Below are 17,192 nucleotides of genomic sequence, written 5' to 3'. Positions count from 1 at the left end.
CCAACCTGCATGAGATCCACAGGGTGAGTGTGACTCCATCCCAAACTGATATCTGAGGGAGAACACACATTTTAAATGTCAAAACAAACTATGGTACTACCACTGAGGGGGAAAAAATAAAATCATTAATCATTACCCTTCAGGAAATCACTCAATTTTCAGTTTTTCTGCTTCAAGTCCAGAAAATTAAATTTCCCTTTTTTAATGGTGCTGCCTTTGAGTACAGGCCAAAAAGGAAAAGAGCATGAGGGTTATGTGAGCACAGGGCAGGAAGAGGGTCTGCACCTCTCAATTTGGCATCTCTGGTCATGGCAGGACAAACCCACAGTGCAGCAGGACATACCCAGGATGAGGAGCCCTTTGCTCACTCTCCCAGGTGAGGAGTTGGTCACCTCCTCCTGCTCCCTGCCATGCCCATCCAGGTCAGGAAAAGCAGCTTTGCCCTGGGTACCAAGTACTGCTTTTCCACTTCAGAGATACATCCCCATCTACCTTTGCTCCACTCCTCCTTGAAGCCTTTCAACCCTGAGGATGAGCTGCACCATTCCAGATGCAGATCTCTGACTCCAGAAGTATTCCTTTCCCTCTCTACGAGTATTTCCACCTTGCTTCCAGCTCTGCATGGCTTTAAAACCCCTCTCACTGCCTTTAACTTGGCTGAAGAGGAATATCTGTGTAAGGCATTGGCTGAAGTGTCTTTAATGACAGAACAGTTCATAATAATAAAATCATCCTTTCCCTAAAATGTTCGTTCCTCCTTCTGGAAATGGAGTAAGCCTATTAATTATTTTCTTAAAAGATTGAATCTCAAAATGGCACTGCTGACATTTTAAGGCTCATAAAAATGCAAGTCTGCCTGATCTGTGAGAAATGAGCTTATATGATCTATTTTAAGATGAAAATATTTATCAAGGAAGACATTTGCCAATTAGGAACACAAACGGAACCAAAGCCACTTACAGCAAGTTGCCTTTTTTAAAAATCTTTTCCATGCCAAGGGCATGCTTCTCCCCAGAACAGTGGTGCACAAAGTAAGTGACATCTGGTGGCTTTATGCTGTAATAGAATAAGGCACCTCATTTCAATGCTGTTAGCCAAATCAATTTTTAAATTCACTGCTTCTTAGCAAAGCTTTTTAGATGTTTTATTTATTTATTTTCAGGCAGATACTTCTGAGGCCCCTGGGCATCACAGTCCCTTCTTGCAGGGTGACAACTGCTGTTATCCAATTAAAGTGGGATTGTCATACTCACGTCAGGAAAAACACAACTCCACAAAGGAATCTGGAAGGCAGAGGAAAAGAGCTCTGAGATTTAGCTGGGCAACACCAGTGAGAATCACATCAAGCCAGGCTATGAGAAAAGGCTGTGCAGAATTTAGTGAAGGAAATCCTTCACCTGCTCCAATTATTTACATGCTCAGAGTCATTAATATCAACTCAGGTCTCTCTGAATTGTCTTTCATTGGATTTTAATTAAACCCAAAAGAAACAGCTGCATTTTTCATTCTGAGCTTAGCAGCATCCTGGTGACTACAACTTTTACAAATTTGAAACAGCTTTTCCCCTTTTCATGCTTTATTGATCCCCAGCAATGGCCACATCTAATCCAGCCAAGCCTCCTGCACCTAAAGCTGCACTCCAGACATACAGCAATTACAACTCCCCTTCGAACTCCTCCAGCCAGAAATACACTTCTCTTTCAGAAAGCCATAAGCCTCTCCTGGATAATTAATAGAAGTACTGTCAGCCAGCCTCAATTAAAATTACAGAATTGCTGGCACTGCAATATCAAGGCTTGCAACACCAATTTCTGCAGTAATAAGTATTTATGGGGGGGGAAAAAAATCTGTAAGCACTATGTAACAGAAATGAGATGAAAGATAAACAGACTCTAAATATTTATCAGCAGAGGAAGTTCAAAAATATCCCAGCAAAAATGGAGCGGATGGCAGCTAAATCCAGACCATTGAGGGTTCCTCGAAGGATGTGCAAGGAGGAACTTCATTTTCAGCTTGAAACTGCTAAATCAAATTAATTCCTTCCTCCTATTCAACTGCTGCATGGAAACCCCTGATGCCAAAAGGACAAAGCTAAAAATGTCCCCAGGCCCATGTCTGAGTGCTGCACTTGCACGCTGCAGCGGCGCAATACTTCAAATAAAGAGCTGGATTTTGGGGCTTTCCATCATTTTTAGGGCCTGAATATCCTTAGGAGGAATGTCCACCTGCATGGTTGGCTTCCCTCAGCACCAGGAGGGGCTGCACATCTGCAGGATCTCCATAAAAAGGGGCCTCTGGGAGAGCACAGCTACTGATGGATTATTTCAAAGAGAAATATTATTTCCTGCTCACATTCTCTCATCCCCACCAGACATTATCTTCACCTTAAGACCTCCTGGCTGAGCTAAATAACATATGCAGAGAAAAGCACAGCTGAATGGCTTCAGCTCCAGCCACTCGTCAAGAAGAAAACTTTTAAAGATCCCATTTCAATTTGTTTTTTGAAATCCTGGCATGCTGAAGTCAGCAGGAAGACATTTCATTGACTTTAATGAAGCCAGAGGTTCATCCAGAGAATTGCTGTTTGGAATGAACACAGCATTTATATTATCTCATTTAAAACCTTCCCATTTTTTTTGTTAAATGCAACTTAATGATATTTGCTATTTCGGAATTATTTGCTGTCTTTCAAAATACAGAAAGGAGGGTATTAAAGTCCTGCAGTGTAAAATGTTTAGTGATGATGGATGGGATACTCTTATTTCAGTAACAGGCATGTTTTTAGTGCATAAATATTAATTGTCACAAAGTGCCTGTTCATTTTGCAGTTTTGGAAAGCTTTAGATTGTAGGAATTGTAGGAATTGTAACAGTACCAAAAAAATACTGTTGGTATTTATATGTTTATCTGTATTTTTGCAGCACTTTTTTTTCATTTATGATCCAATGTACCAGCACAGCAAGAGGAAAAAAAAAATAAATGGAGAACTGGAGAGATGACTACACCCACTTAATGGGTATCATTACAGGAAAAGACTATCAAAACTCAGCAGAGGCTTTTTATGCATTCCCCTGTATTCCACCAGAATGAGTTACTGCAGCATTCTAACTCTGGTACCAAACCACCAGAACGCTCCATTTTTACAGCTGGAGCAGAAATGAGCAGCAGGTGAGCAGAACCCATCTGAGAGAGTTATTGACTTCAGCTAAAAGCTGCTCCCTGATGAGCTCGGGAGGATTGCCCAGCTCTGCCACAGCCCTTGGTGAGCAGAGGGCTCAGAATTCCTCCAAAACAGTGAAAACTCTTCCCTCTCCCACAGGATTCTGGTCCTCCTCACACCAGCGAAACCCAAAAGCTGAGTTACTCCTGATCTAGCCCAATGCAAGATAAATCCACGTGGGATTTCCATGGATACCAATCCATAGTGCATTTTACTCTGCTGTGTAATTTTCATTTTGTTGGTCTCCTCAGCGAGGTTCAAAAATTTACTCTGAAGGGTTAAAACCTTCACTATTTAAAATCAGACAAATTATTATTATTATTATTTCCTCTTTCCTCAATGAAGGGATGAGCTTAGATTCCACTCTTCTCCTTTTTTCACCTCTCACATCTCATTTCTTGCTGGAGCTGTTTTAAAGATGGTATAAATAGCTTTGCAAAGTAATTCTAATACTAAATGTCAAGTGCAATAGTAGTTTCATTCTGATTTATCCTTATCTGATCCTCAGGCAAGTTAATCCTCAACCTGAGAAACTGTTTTCAGAGCTTTATAATTTATGAAACTTTTCATCTAAATTATTTACTTTACGAACAGCTCCGATGAGTTGCTCAGGGCATAAAGCTGTAGTACTCAATGCTGGAGTGCTGAAGAACATGGTTTTGTCTTTTTAAATTAAGAGCCCATCACTACATCTCGTGCTGCAGCTTCTCCTGGCAGTCTTTAATGCACAGCAGGGTTTTTATCTGAATTTTTACGGCTTGCAATAGATGCAGTTACAACCCAGATGTCGCAGTGTTATTCCCAGCCCGGAGCTCCAGGGAGACACAAAGCAGAGAATCCCTGATCCTAAAGGTGTGAATCTCACAGTGGGAGTCACTAATCCTTCCTTGGAAAAGCCTGATGGATGTGTTCAACCTGCTCCTCTTCCAAAATCCTGTCCAGAAGTGGCCCCAGGAAATATCCTCAGGCTTCAGCAGTCAGAAGGAAGAGCTGCACAGCAGGAATCCTAAAAAAGCACTGAGAAGTGGTAGGAGACAAGAGGAGGAGCAGGACCACCAGCCTAACACAGGGAAATGCATCTGAAAAATTATAAACTTGAAAATTTGAGATTCATTATCCATTTAATTTACTTAACATTACCAATATCTGTTTAACATTATCTAATATCCACACAGCTGAGCAAAAAAAAGATGAATTGCAACTAAAAAGTAGACAAAATCAAAGAGGCTGGGAAGAAATATTAGATAAGGTATTTGACGGGCTTGCAAGGAAGTGTTGGTTTTAAGGGCTGCTAAAGGATTTTCAGGAGATGAAGCTCCCCTGTGAGGAGCTGAGGCTGCAGGCAAACCCATCTCATTACAGGATATATTCGCCTAATAAACTATTAAACCATCTTTCTCCATTTCCTCTTCTTTCTAGCTTTACACAGACAAACCTCCTGGCTGCACCAGTCAAAGAGTCCCTTTTTTTTGGATTAATACATTCTGGCACTCAGACCATTATATCCCAATTTAGGCACAGCAAGGTTAACACTGGGCTCCTACTTTTCCTCCAAATTACGGGCAAAACCTTCCAGAATCCTGATTTTTGCTACTTTTTTCCTGAGGTCTCTCCTATTTATTGGTATCTCATCACTAATGTGGTTCCAGTTCTAAAGCACTTTAATTAAGTGCTTTTTCTCCACATTGTTCCAAGACCTGAAATTGGACAAACCATCCAATATTACAACTCACATCCATGTGCTGCCCACCCTCAGAGCACTCTTTCAACACTACCAGGCTTCTTCCATCTCCCAATTACACATGCTGCACATAAATCTTTATTTTTTTTTCCTTTGTGTCTTGCAGAGGTTTTCATTTTTCAAAGCAGTCTTATCTTGTTTCCTCTGTCTGACTTTGAACTTAACATTTTATCTTGGCTCCTGTCTGACCTCAGAGTTCTTCCCAGCTCAAACTCACCTGTAACTCAATGACTGCCATTATTTGAAAGAAATTACCTCCCCTCTATTCCATGCAATCCTGAGAAGCTACCAGTCTAACTTAAAATTGCCATATTTAAGCCAAACACCAATATATGAAAAAAAATTTTAAAAAAAAAAAAAAATATATATATATAATAATAATACAAAAGCCTTTTCCACTCTCATCAGTTTTTCTAAATTTATAGTAAGATAGCAGGGTACATTCACCCACACTGAAAATCAAGGTTTTTCTACAGGAAAAAAAATATCTCCTCATGAAACTTATTTTTTCCTACGGGAAGGCGTGAGGCAAATGAAAAATGTCAGTATTTTGCTATTTAGGTACAGATCTGCACCTTTTACAGTGAGGAAGGACCCACCTTAGATACAGAGTGGGCATAAAAACCCACTTATTTATAAAATGCTGTGCTTATGTGGTGAGTAAATGATGGCATAGTGAGTTGTAGAATATTAAGTGTGTATTTTGTGCTGCTTGCATATAAACAAATAAAAGGCTGTGTTTCTTCCCTGCCCCTCCATCCCATCATTTCTCCACAGGATTGGGTTCATTTCCAAGGAAACCCATGGCACAGGAGGCAATCCCAATGCTGCAGGGGCTCTCAGCAAACCAACAGGGAAGGTTCGCACCACCAGGAGCTCCAAAAACCTCTCCGGAGCTTACGTGGACATTTCTGGCAAGGTCAGAAGGAAATCAGCAGCCACCTTCTGAAATTTGGGGGAAAAGTGTTTCATGCAGCTCCAGCTGTTGTGGGAGTTTTAGGAAGACGGAGCTGGGAATGAGAAGAGGCAGGGCAATGGGTTGGGGTTGGAGGGTTCATGCAGGAAAGGTGCTCCAGGCCAAAGGGATCAGGGGGTTGGAGGATCAGTCCTGGGAGGAAAGACTGAGAGCTGGGGAAGTTCACCAGGAGAAGACTCCGGGGAGAGCTCAGAGCCCCTGCCAGGGCCTAAAAGGGCTCCAGGAGAGCTGGAGAGGGACTGAGGACAAGGGATGGAGGGACGGGAGAAGGAGGAATGGATTCGAACTGACAGAGGGCAGGGAGAGATGGGATATTGGGAAGGAATTGCTCCCTGGGAGGGTGGGCAGGCCCTGGCACAGGTGCCCAGAGAAGCTGTGGCTGCCCATGGATCCCTGGCAGTGTCCAAGGCATGGCTGGATGGGATTTGGAACACCCTGGGACAGTGGAAGGTGTCCCTGCCCATGGCAGGGGGTGGACTGGATGAGCTTTAAGGTCCTTTCCCACCAAATCCATCTGAGATTCCATCTTGTGACCTCTGCTGCGCTGCCAGCAGGGGACAGAGGCTGTGGGACAGAGTGTGCCACATGTCCCTCATTCCTGTTCACATTCTCCACCTCACCAGGCCTCTCCTCTCCACCACAGCTACCTTGGCACTTCCTAAAGCTCCCCAGCACCCACCAGGACAACATTTCTCTTTTTCCTCCTTGTGAGGCATCACCTGCTCATCTCCCCTCACAGGACACCCCTTAAAACTAAAGCTCACAAGCCACGTTCAACAGCTGCTGGCAACCAGGTGTAACACAAATTAATAAATATTCCATGGAAAAGCTGCATTAACTGCTTGCCCCTAAAGTGCTGTTTAGTGGCATGTCAGGCACAGCTGTGTAATCAAAGGATTACAGAGCTCCCATTGCAAGGCGCCTGCTCTGCACCTCCTCAGGAGATTCCCTGTCTTCCTCACCTGTAAAAACCCAATCCAGGGACCAGGACAGAATGGTAATCATGTCTTTGAGCCCAGGAAACACAACCCAACACGTTTTCCATCAGTTTCACAGATTTTTAAGAGAATGGGTCAGCAATGCTGTAGATCATTAGTTAATTTTTGTGAAATTGCAGTGTAAGTCGAGAGATGGGTGCAATTCAAGGTAAGAACTTGCAGGAGCTAAGAGTCCTTTCCCTGAATAGCTGGATTTAGACTCCAGATCTGACACCATGCTTGGTCAGCAAGAAAAACAGGGCTCTTCACTAGAAAACAGAAATAAATAAGAAATACTAATTTGTGGGGGAAAGCAGTGAAAGAAATGCTCTCCTATTGGAAATCTACCATGTTTTTCCACAGCACTTCGGATTCTTCCAGCTGAGCAACAGAAGTCCAGCCAAGGAGTATGTGAATTTAAAATTACCTCTCCCTGTGTGAGGCATGGAGGAAAATAGGTGGGTTAAGGGGAAGAGGGAAGTCTGAAGACAGCAATTAAGGAGCCCAAACCAGGGTACAGCTTCTGCAAACCCTCTGAGATGTTTGAAACAGTGCTCCACATCAAATCAGTACCCAGAGCAGCACTGAATGATTTAACAGCACATTTCCTTGGAGTTTATGGCTGTGGGATCTACATTAACTGCAGGAGCAATTAGGAGGGAGATGGGGTACATCGGTATCTGTTTGTCTCACAGCTTTCTTCACCTAAGTGATGCATCTGCACTGGAAGAGAAGCACAGTTGGGTGTTCCAAGTTCCTAAATCCACATGGGATTCAGGTGAGCTCAGAGATCTGCTGCCAGCTCACCTCTGGAGGAATTGTATCAGCGCACAGTGGTGACAACACTGAGTTACAATCGTGAGATTTGGCTCCATGGACGTATAAGGAAGCACTCAGTAGGAAAAGTAATAATAGGAAGGATTCCCTTCCTAGTCAGCAGAGGAATTCCATAAGAAATCCTTATTGGCCAGCAATAGCTCATCAACTTTGGCAGAGTTTGCTGCCATCCCCCAAATCACTTGATATTAAATATAAACCAATGCTTTGAGAGATGCTTTAGCACCAGGCCACAGCCCATCTTTGAAAACATGTTCAGTAACACTGAAATTACCTGGGCTGCCAGCAAAAGCTCTCACCACTGAAACTTCCCATTCTCACAGAGCTCCTGCCACAAGTTGCTTAAAATAATGTTAAAATATAACGTAAGTAGGACCTTATTTGCATCTCTGATTGTGCCTACATAATCCTGTCCTTGTTAATGCTGCTGGTGGATTACATACCTTCATCCTTCCCCTTCAACCACATGAAATAATTCAAATAGGAGACTCTGCATCAACCTTCTCATTTATATGATTTCCAGATACCTACTTTTAGATTAGCAATGAAGATAAAATCCATTACTGCCTTCCATTGCATTAGTGGAATTAAGTGTCTTACAATGTAAATCTCCACTGTTTCATCATGCTCCTGTTACAAACCACCAAATAAAACACTCTGAATTTGAGATTAGTCCTCCTATGACAAAATCTGAACCATAAAACTGTTTTGTTATTGATTTCAGAACTGCACGATGGCTACACTCACAGACACGGGATCTAAGTGCTATTAAAAGAAAAAAGGAAAGAAAGAAGGTAGATTCACTGTTAAATCTTCAGACAAGTAGTTTCCTCCTTTCTGCATTCAAATTGATTTTCTTTCTTTTGGCACGTGAAGAGCCAGATGAATCCTTTGACTCAATGCCCAAGAGTGAAATGGCACCAGCAGCAGCAGCAGAGAAGCTCTCAGGGCACGAGACGTGTGACAACATTTTAATCACTGACAAAAAGAGGCTTCAAGGCAACTACTCCATTTGTGTTTGCTGGTTTTAAGTGAGATTTACTGTTTATGAGTGAGTGTATATGTGTGTGTGTCTGCATATAAAACATGTATAAACAGCATAGACATAAATATATGTGGATAGTTCATGTACATGTGGGGACTTTTTATTGATGGAATTTTCCCTCTTTGCCAGAGATCAAGCAGTCCCCAGTTAGTATCAAGTGCAGGGCTGTTCAATCAGGTGTTTGTTTATCCAAACGAGCGCATATGATTTTCAGTTAAACCTTAAAAATATTTACTCTTCGTGAACAGTTCCAGCAAACTTTGAGATTTTAATCTGCGATGTGCTCAGCTGGCCACTCTGGTTTTTTTTTTTTTTGAAGTCACAAAATACAAAAGAATGTGTTTGTTCCACAGGAGATGATGATGATGATGATGATGATGGCTTTTTGGTCTGGCTAACAATTCAAGTAGTGAAAACATTCTGATGTCATATGCAAGGAAGTCAACGTGAAGGGCACTTTAGGTCATAGAATGATATAATAAATGAAATAAGATTTTAAAAAAATTCTGAATCTGAGACTTTGGTAGGTGTTTGAATGCATCATCCAAGCAATACTCTCATATATCCTATTAACCTACAAATCTGTCTGTGCCTAAGACAGTGAGATCTCTGCAGAGTACGGCTGTAGTATTACAATGAAGCAGCAGAGGAAAATAAATTAAAAAAAAAAAAAAAAAGAAGAAGAAGAAGAAAAAGAGAAGCCCATGTATGAGACCGCCAAAGTTCAGCTGGTGAATTGTTGCTTAACAGACTCTGACCATAATAACCCGTCACTGAACCTTGCCTGCATTCTCAGCAGCTATGAAGCTATTTTTAACAGCCAGCAGCTCGCATTTAAGAAATCCCCCTCTTCACCCAAAAATACGCACCCGCGGATGGCACCATCCGTGCGCGGCTCGATCCTAGGTGGGATGCGCTGCCGGGACTGAATGGCTCTTTCAGAAAAGCCCTTTACAAGTGTCTTCTCTCGCGAAGCCCCGAGCCCAGCGCCATCCGCGGCTGCGGGGACCTGCCGGGCGCGGGAGGTGACAGCATCTGCGCTACCTTTGTCCCCGCGGGTCCCCCGGAGCGGGGTGCCTTCCCAGCCTACAGCCGCTCCTGCCGCGGCTCGGGGGATGCCCGGGGGTGCCCCAGCCCGGCGGGGAGCGGGGACATTGCTGTGTCCCCCGGAGAGAGCTCCACGCCCCCCGAGCCCAGCCGTGCCCGGCGCTGCCCGCGGGGCTGCTGCTGCCCAACTTCCCGCAAAGTCCCGCCGCCCCGAACTTGGGGAGCCGCGGCCTGGAGACCCCCGCCTTCCCCCAGAACCCATCCCATTCCATCCCACTCCATCCCATCCTCGCGCTCCTACCTCCGCCGGCTCGGCTCGGCTCGGCTCTGCCCCGCGCCCGCCGCCTCCGCCGGCTCTGCCCTGCGGGAGGGGGGCGGAGGAGAGGAGGAGGAGGAGAGGAGGAGGAGGAGGAGGAGGAAGGGGGAGGGAGGGAGCAGCCCCGCCGCTCCCCGGCCGCGCTGCGCAGCCCGGGAGGCGGAGTGCTGCCGCTCGGCTCTGCCCCGCGGCTCTCCGGGGCGGGGGGTGCCCGGCGGGGCCCCCGGGGATGGGGTGCGGGGATGGGGTGCGGGGATGGTTGCGGACAGAGCCGTCCCAGGGCGGGGGATGCGCCGCGGAACCCCCGGGGCGGGATGCTGGCATCCCCCGGGCATCGCCCCCGCGGCATGGCGGTCCCCAAAAGCCGCCCGGAGGATGGCTCGGGAGCGGCCCATCGCCTTCCCGAGATGTTCCCGAGGCACCCGGCAGGAATCGGGGCTGTTCCGAGCCAGCGGGGTGTGGGTGGCACCGGCATCCCGAATGCGCTGTGCAGGCAAAGGTCAGCCCGAGGAGACTCTGCTGGATGCTGCCAAGGCTGGAGCGAGTGAGACCTTCTTGCTGAGCACCTGGCAGGCTGCAGGCAGCATCACCGTCCTGCTCCGGGCTTGGAATGACAGCAGCTAGGAGATGGCCAAGGAGAGAAAATCTTCTACTCAATAAATGTGAGGTTTGCTCTCAAACAAGAGGTCCTACCAAAATATATAAATAGATGTAAACTGAATACATATAAAAACTGTTAAACTGACAGGGGGGAAGTTGAGATTAAATTTTAGGAAGGAATTGTTCCCTGTGAGGGTGGGGAGGCCCTGGCACAGGGTGCCCAGAGAAGCTGTGGCTGCCCCTGGATCCCTGCAAGTGTCCAAGGCCAGGCTGGACAGGGCTTGGAGCAACCTGAAGGTGTCCCTGCCCATGGCAGGAGGGTTGCAACAAGATGGTCTTTAAGGTCCCTTCTGACCCAAGCTGTTCTGTGATTCTATGATGATAAATACATGTTTAAATGCACAGTCTGGTTATTATTCTGGGATATCCACACATCCCTTCTGTGGTGCAGCACACACCTTTTCCCTCACAGGTTTAATGCAACACTTGCAAAGCCAATGGTATCAAAAGGAAAACTCTTCCTATTTCCCTCCCAACACTGTTAGGCTTAAATCCATGTGTTTAATACTCAGCAATATTATTTCTAAGAGTTTGAAGTGATGAAGCATTAGCTAAACATGAAAGAACCGTGAATTCTCTATTTTAGTACTTCCTTTCGTGATCAAGCCCATCTTTGGTTTTAACTTTCAGAAGCATCTAAAACTCACCCAGCTCTGTGGGAATCTGTTTTGCAGTGAAACCATATGTACCTTAATAGTAAAATGCAAAGCAGAAGTTTACAAATTACACAGCTACGAGTGGGAGCCAAGCAGATTAAAGGTTTCAGGTGGGTGATTGTGCACCTGTAAGGCCACATAAAAATTTTAAAAAGATTTTAAAAGTCACACGTGCACACATTCCCTACAGCACAGTGTATGTATCTCTGCTCAGATCACATCTGATTCTCACCTGGTTTTTAGGTAAAACAACCACCTAGAATAAAGACCCTGACGAGGTGAAACCTGTGATTTATAAAATACTCACTCATATTCAGTGTTTCTGTTATGAGTTAAATATGCTGCCCTCCAAGGCCTTTTTCAGCCTCGTGGGATGCTCTGAATAGCAATTATCCTTAGCCAGATTTCTGTGTAATTATACTCCCTTCCTCTTTCTGTATTTTTAAATAACAAAAAAATCAAAGAAGCTGTCATGAAAACAAGATCTTCATTCCCTGGGGAAGTCTCTGTTTGCATTATTCCTCACCAACCAGCGGCTGGAGTAGAAATCTTGGTGGTATTTTCCACACATGGTAGCTCAAACTTCCAGGCACTCCACACAGGTTGAATCTGCCCATCCCACAGACACTTACAGACTGTCTTCAGTGTTACCTGGAGAGATGGGGAAGAAAATACAAACTTTTAGGGCATAAAAAATCCCTCTCCAGGAACTGTGTAACTGTGAAAATTATAGAATCAAAGAATGGTCTGGGTTGGAGGGACCTTAAAGCTCATCCAGTGCCACACCCCCTGCCATGGCAGGGACACCTTCCACTATCCCAGGCCGCTCCAAGTCCTGTCCAACCCATCCTTAAACACTTCCAGGGATCCAGGGGCAGCCACAGCTTCTCTGGGCACCCTGTGCCAGGGCCTCACCACCCCCACAGTAAAGAATTTTTTCTGATATCCCATTTAACCCTGCCCTCTGTCAGTCTGAAGCCATTCCCCCTTGTCCTGTCACTACATGCTCTTGTAATGATTGCCAGAGTAGGAAAAATCAGAATAAACCGCCTCAAAACCTAAAAGCTGAGACTGACCTTTAATGCTCACGACTCAGAGTTCAAAGAGGGAGGAAATGAAGAAGTTGCACTATAAAAATTATAGTAGAGCAATCTCTGACTAGATTGGTTTTCATAAAAGGAAAGGTCCTGACCTCCACCTCTGTAAATCTGATTTCTGCTGGTTGCCATGCTTACTCTGCAACATATGAAGAATCATCCCACTTTGAAAACAAGTTTGTACATATTTCTTAGCTCTGAGCAGGCTTGTGTGGTAAAAAAGACAGGAGAGTCCTTCAGCAGTGTTGAAAAGCAGGCAAACAATTAGTAGTGCAAGCTGTGGATTGAAAAGGTGATCTTTTTAAGCAGAGGAGTCCATTCTCATTGCTGCTGGCTGTGTTTTGGGGCAGAAATCTGGAGGAAAGGTCCAGGGGCTGGGCTGGCCAGCAGCAGAGCTGTGCATTTATAGGCAGATTTAACTGTGGGATAAAGAAATCAGATTGTGTCCTCAGAGCACCGCAGTAATGGGATGCTAATCCCGGGGAACAGGCTGCTTTTCCTCCACGTGCCTATTACAGCATCAGCATCTCTAGGTTATTCCCACACAGAGGGCTTAGAAATGCAGATGTTTCTGCTTTGTGCTTCCTCTCTCCCAAACTCATAAAGCAGAGGAAGGAGTTCATCGCCCGCAAGGACCGAGGAGGTTTTGCTTCCCACTCCGGGTGCTTTTGGGGAGCTCTTTTCCCATGACCTCCATCCCCAGGCACTGCTTCCCAAAGCCTTTCTCAGGGGATGTTGCTGCAGGGTGCCAGCATACAGTAATATCCTTACATCAAACCCTAATTCCACAAAAAACGGATGTGAGCAGTGACGGGAAAAGACCAAAACTTCCCCAAAACATCTCTGTGCCCCTGGTGCCCTGAGCTGCAGGAGCAAAGGGATCTGCTAGGAGAGCTGCTTTCAGGATTCCCTCTCCACAGGGAAAGGCAAGGGGTGGCTGGAGCTGGAAGCAAATAATTTCCTGGGTGGGGACCTGTAAATCCAGGCGGGAGTTTCAGTGCAGTGAGCCTGGAAAACCACCAGGTGATGGATATGTTGTACTTAACAGCTCCAGGGCTCCCGGCGCTGAGCTGCTCCGCCGAGCAGAGCCACAGCTCAGCCCAGTTCCAGCAGATTTCCCATCCCATCGGATGCACGGCTGCTGTCTGACACAGCCTGGGTTTAGGATGTGCAGCCACAGCCCCCCGACACCCCCAGAGATTATTTCAGCTCTCCTCCCAGCTCCGGGGCTGGGAGTTGGTGCTGTGAGAAAATTGTAGGAAGATTTGCTATTCTGTTCTCCCATTAAAACATTGGTGTGATTCTCCCCGGAATTAATGGAATGTGTGTATTTTAAAGAAATGCATTATTACTCTCATTTTGCCCCTGGTATCCTGGCAACAGGCACATTCAAATCACTAATTTCATATCTTGTACATCCTTCAGCTCTGGGTAAAGGGTGTATCAGCCTTCAAACACTCGGAATGCCTTTTTTGCTGTTTTCCCAGCTTGGCTTGGGAATTATTCTTCTTGGTATGCACATCCTTGGAGTGCCTCTGGGAATTCATGCTCAGCTTTTAATTGAAGACAATGCCTTTGTCCCTGGAACAGGCAAAAATTAATACTGAAACTTGATTAGGCGAATGTGGCAGAATTTGGTTTCCCACAAATGCTCTGTGAGATTTTTATGATGGAAGTCGAGATGCAGTTGCCTTTTGCCTGCTGCCATCCTTTCATCCTGAGCTGTGTGTCCTTCAGCAGCCTCAAGAGTTCCCTTTTATTGGTGATCTTTACGCCCTCCAAGTACTTATTGAAGGGTATCATTCCCCTCTTAGCCATCATTTAGCCAAGTGATGCGTATTAAGTTCCTTTAATCTTCGCTCATAACTCAGTCTCTTCCAACCTTTAATCATTTTTATTACTCTTCTTATGAATTTCTTCCAATTTGTCTGCATCTCGGTGGCAATGAGGCACCCAGAATTTACTGCCTTGTTTTAGATGTGATCTCCTGCAGCAAGGCAGAAGATGTTACCTCTTGCTACTTTTATCCACCACTGATTTAACAATATGCTGGAGTTGTGAGGTAGCCGGGAATCAATTAAAATAGATTTTAAATGGTTCAGTGCTCAGAATCACCATAATTCTTTTGTGGCACCACGTGCAACGAGAAGCTTGTGAAAACCTGCTGCTTCTGGAAGCTCGTGGTTGTGATTCCTGGGGCAGGCAAAGCTTTGAAACCTGCTCTGTGAGTGTCTGAAGGGGTGTGGAGGAGGAGTTATGAGTTAGAAGACAAATGGAGATGGTTCAGATTGGCACCAGGAGCAGCCCACGTGTGCTGCTGGTCTGAGGGTTCACTCTGCTCCTCCTGCAGCTCTCAGAGAGGTGACAGCACCCCAGGGCTCGTCACAGCAGTGACAAAACTGGGGGAGGCAGCAGCCAAGAGCTTGACATCAGGCTGCTTCAAGCTCTGTTAAAATAGTTTGCTTTAATAAAAAAATAAATTAAAAAGTCTTTAGAAATCTGTAATGCATTTTGAGCTTTGATTAATGAAGAGCTTGAGCAACAGACTGAATGATGAAAGATGCTCTAAGACCTCTCAGATCTGCTAAACTGATCAGGTGGCTTCTCTGTCCCCTCCACATGTGGTTTGGATTCAAGACACGCACTGGAGTCAACAAGATCTCTGCTCCTGGTTCCTCTTTTCCCATCTGAACAGCCCTGTGGTTTCACATTGCTCTGGTGAGTAAGCAGGGAAGGGTGTTACTCCTGGAGGTGTTTAGTTCCTGTTACAGAACAATTTTTCCTTTTGTGTCACATGCACAAACTGTGGCTCCCCAGCTCTATTTTGTGTTGTCACATTTGGTCTCTGAGCCACTGGTAGGGAATTGAAGGTCGCTGGGCCTTTGTATGCACATTCCAGTGCCCTGAGCTTCCACTTTCATGTCATTTATTACTCCTCTTCCAGCCCCTGAATTCAAAATGAAGCATTTAAAATTTGATCAGGGATGTGTTCTAATGAGTGCTTGGATTGCATGTGTGCCTTGTTTCCTTAAGTGATTTTTAGCGTTCTGTCTACCTCCAGAAAAAACAGATTAACTGCATTTTATAGGCTCTTTTCTCTATGTACCCCACTCTTTCCTATTTTTTCCTCTTCATTCATCAAGTCCCTTGCAAATCCCAGCCTCCAACTGGGGATCATGAATTAAAAAAAACCAGCTTGTGGCATGAAGCACATTTACATACAAGTTGCGTGTGTGCACATCTGAATCTTGCCTTAAAAATTATTTACATTCTGGACAAACATAGTGCTAGACAAAAAAAATAATATATATGTATAAAAGAAGAAAGACAGTTTCTTTTAGCCATAATGGATAAATATTTCAAGCCCTAAGGCTGATTTGTTCATGCTGAGTTTGTGGGGTCTACTGGTATGGACATGGCCTGTGCCATCCTGCTTTTTTCCTTCAGGAGGAGATGATGGGCTCTGACCCTGTGCAACTGCAAAGAGATGAATTTCTAAGCCTCCTTTTGCTGTATTAGCCTTTATTTGAGATACACAAATAAAGTAATTTAACTTGCTAGATCTACTATGAAAAATACCAAGATAGACCAACTGTCTTTATCTTCAAAGTTATGAAAACCATTATTAAAAAGATCAATCACAGACCCCCGTGCTGACATAATGATAAATGTTTCCTCTGAGTGTTATTCTATCTTCTAATTTCAGAAAAATTAATATACCTTTTTTCTGCTCTTTTTTTTTCCTCCTTTTTGCTAACTCAGGCCTTGTTACAAAGCCATTTTAATTTGCAATCATTCTTCCAGTGCACCTGCAGTGATAGAGCTGATAAACACTTTCTCAGATGGTAATTTTTAATGACTACCCCAAGTGCAACCGAATTTTGCCTTTGGGAAGAATGCCAGAGATGGCAGAAAACTGAGAGACAAAACAAGCAGAAGAAATAGCATGGGAGGGATGTGTTTCATACATATATTATGCTGAGAAATTTGGTCCAGTGGAAGGTGCTGGGGGTTGGAATGAGATGAGCTCTAAGGTCCCTCCCAAGCCAAACCATTCTTTGGTTCTATAATTACCCATTCTTACTGCATTTTATTTTTCTGATTAATTTCTACTCATACAGTTAAAACACTGCCATACTTGAATCCATCAAAAACCTCTCAGTTTGTCCTTTTCTCCCAGTGCCTAAAAGCTGAACCATGAAGAGCAGGGCTTGTGCACACTGCTGCTATCTTGCTGAATCAGGCAGTTTGGGGCAAAGCCAATTCCTGTGACTCCTGTGGTCTCGCGTGAGGAATTGCTTCTGTTGAAGAAGCGTTGACCATTTAATATACGGTGCTCATGACTCACCATATATTCCCAGAGCACTTGGAGATATTTCCATGCTGTCTCTGTATTTTTACAACCTAAACATATTCCCCTGGAGATTTATGCAGCTTTACATTCTTTTCTCTCGTCCACATTTCCAGGAGTTTTATGGGGGAGCAGAGAGGGAGCCCAACCAGCGCAGGCAGCTCGCTTAATTTAGCACAGTCCCGTCCTTTCCAGTTCACCCACCTGCAAAATGGGAATAATAATAAGCACTTAAGGGAGAATATTCACATGTCTAGCTGAAGACCTTT

General features: G+C 44.8%; 1 protein-coding gene and 1 long non-coding RNA gene across 3 annotated transcripts in view; one reads left to right on the top strand and one right to left on the bottom strand.

Annotated features, from left to right (window-relative positions):
* The window catches only part of CHST15 (carbohydrate sulfotransferase 15), a 44,170-nt gene extending 33,884 nt beyond the window's left edge, over nt 1–10,286 (bottom strand). Inside the window, exon 1 of one of the 2 annotated variants that reach the window (XM_085064628.1) lies at nt 10,145–10,286. The gene's annotated coding sequence lies outside the window, so the exon portion shown is untranslated. Of the gene's footprint in view, nt 1–9,665; nt 9,806–10,144 lie in introns of those variants that run through there. The other variant, XM_085064629.1, reaches the window with a different exon arrangement.
* LOC146435053 (uncharacterized) overlaps nt 6,276–17,192 on the top strand; it is a 230,700-nt gene continuing 219,783 nt past the window's right edge. The window contains exon 1 of the long non-coding RNA XR_014853124.1: nt 6,276–6,430. This is a non-coding gene — a long non-coding RNA (uncharacterized LOC146435053). The remainder of the gene's footprint in view (nt 6,431–17,192) is intronic.

Source organism: Lichenostomus cassidix, chromosome 6 (assembly GCF_008360975.1).
Source record: "Lichenostomus cassidix isolate B80296 chromosome 6, HeHo_3.0, whole genome shotgun sequence".
In the NCBI taxonomy this organism is placed as follows: domain Eukaryota; kingdom Metazoa; phylum Chordata; class Aves; order Passeriformes; family Meliphagidae; genus Lichenostomus; species Lichenostomus cassidix.
Note: the sequence above shows the minus strand (reverse complement) of the source record. Positions and strands in the feature narration are given on the sequence as shown.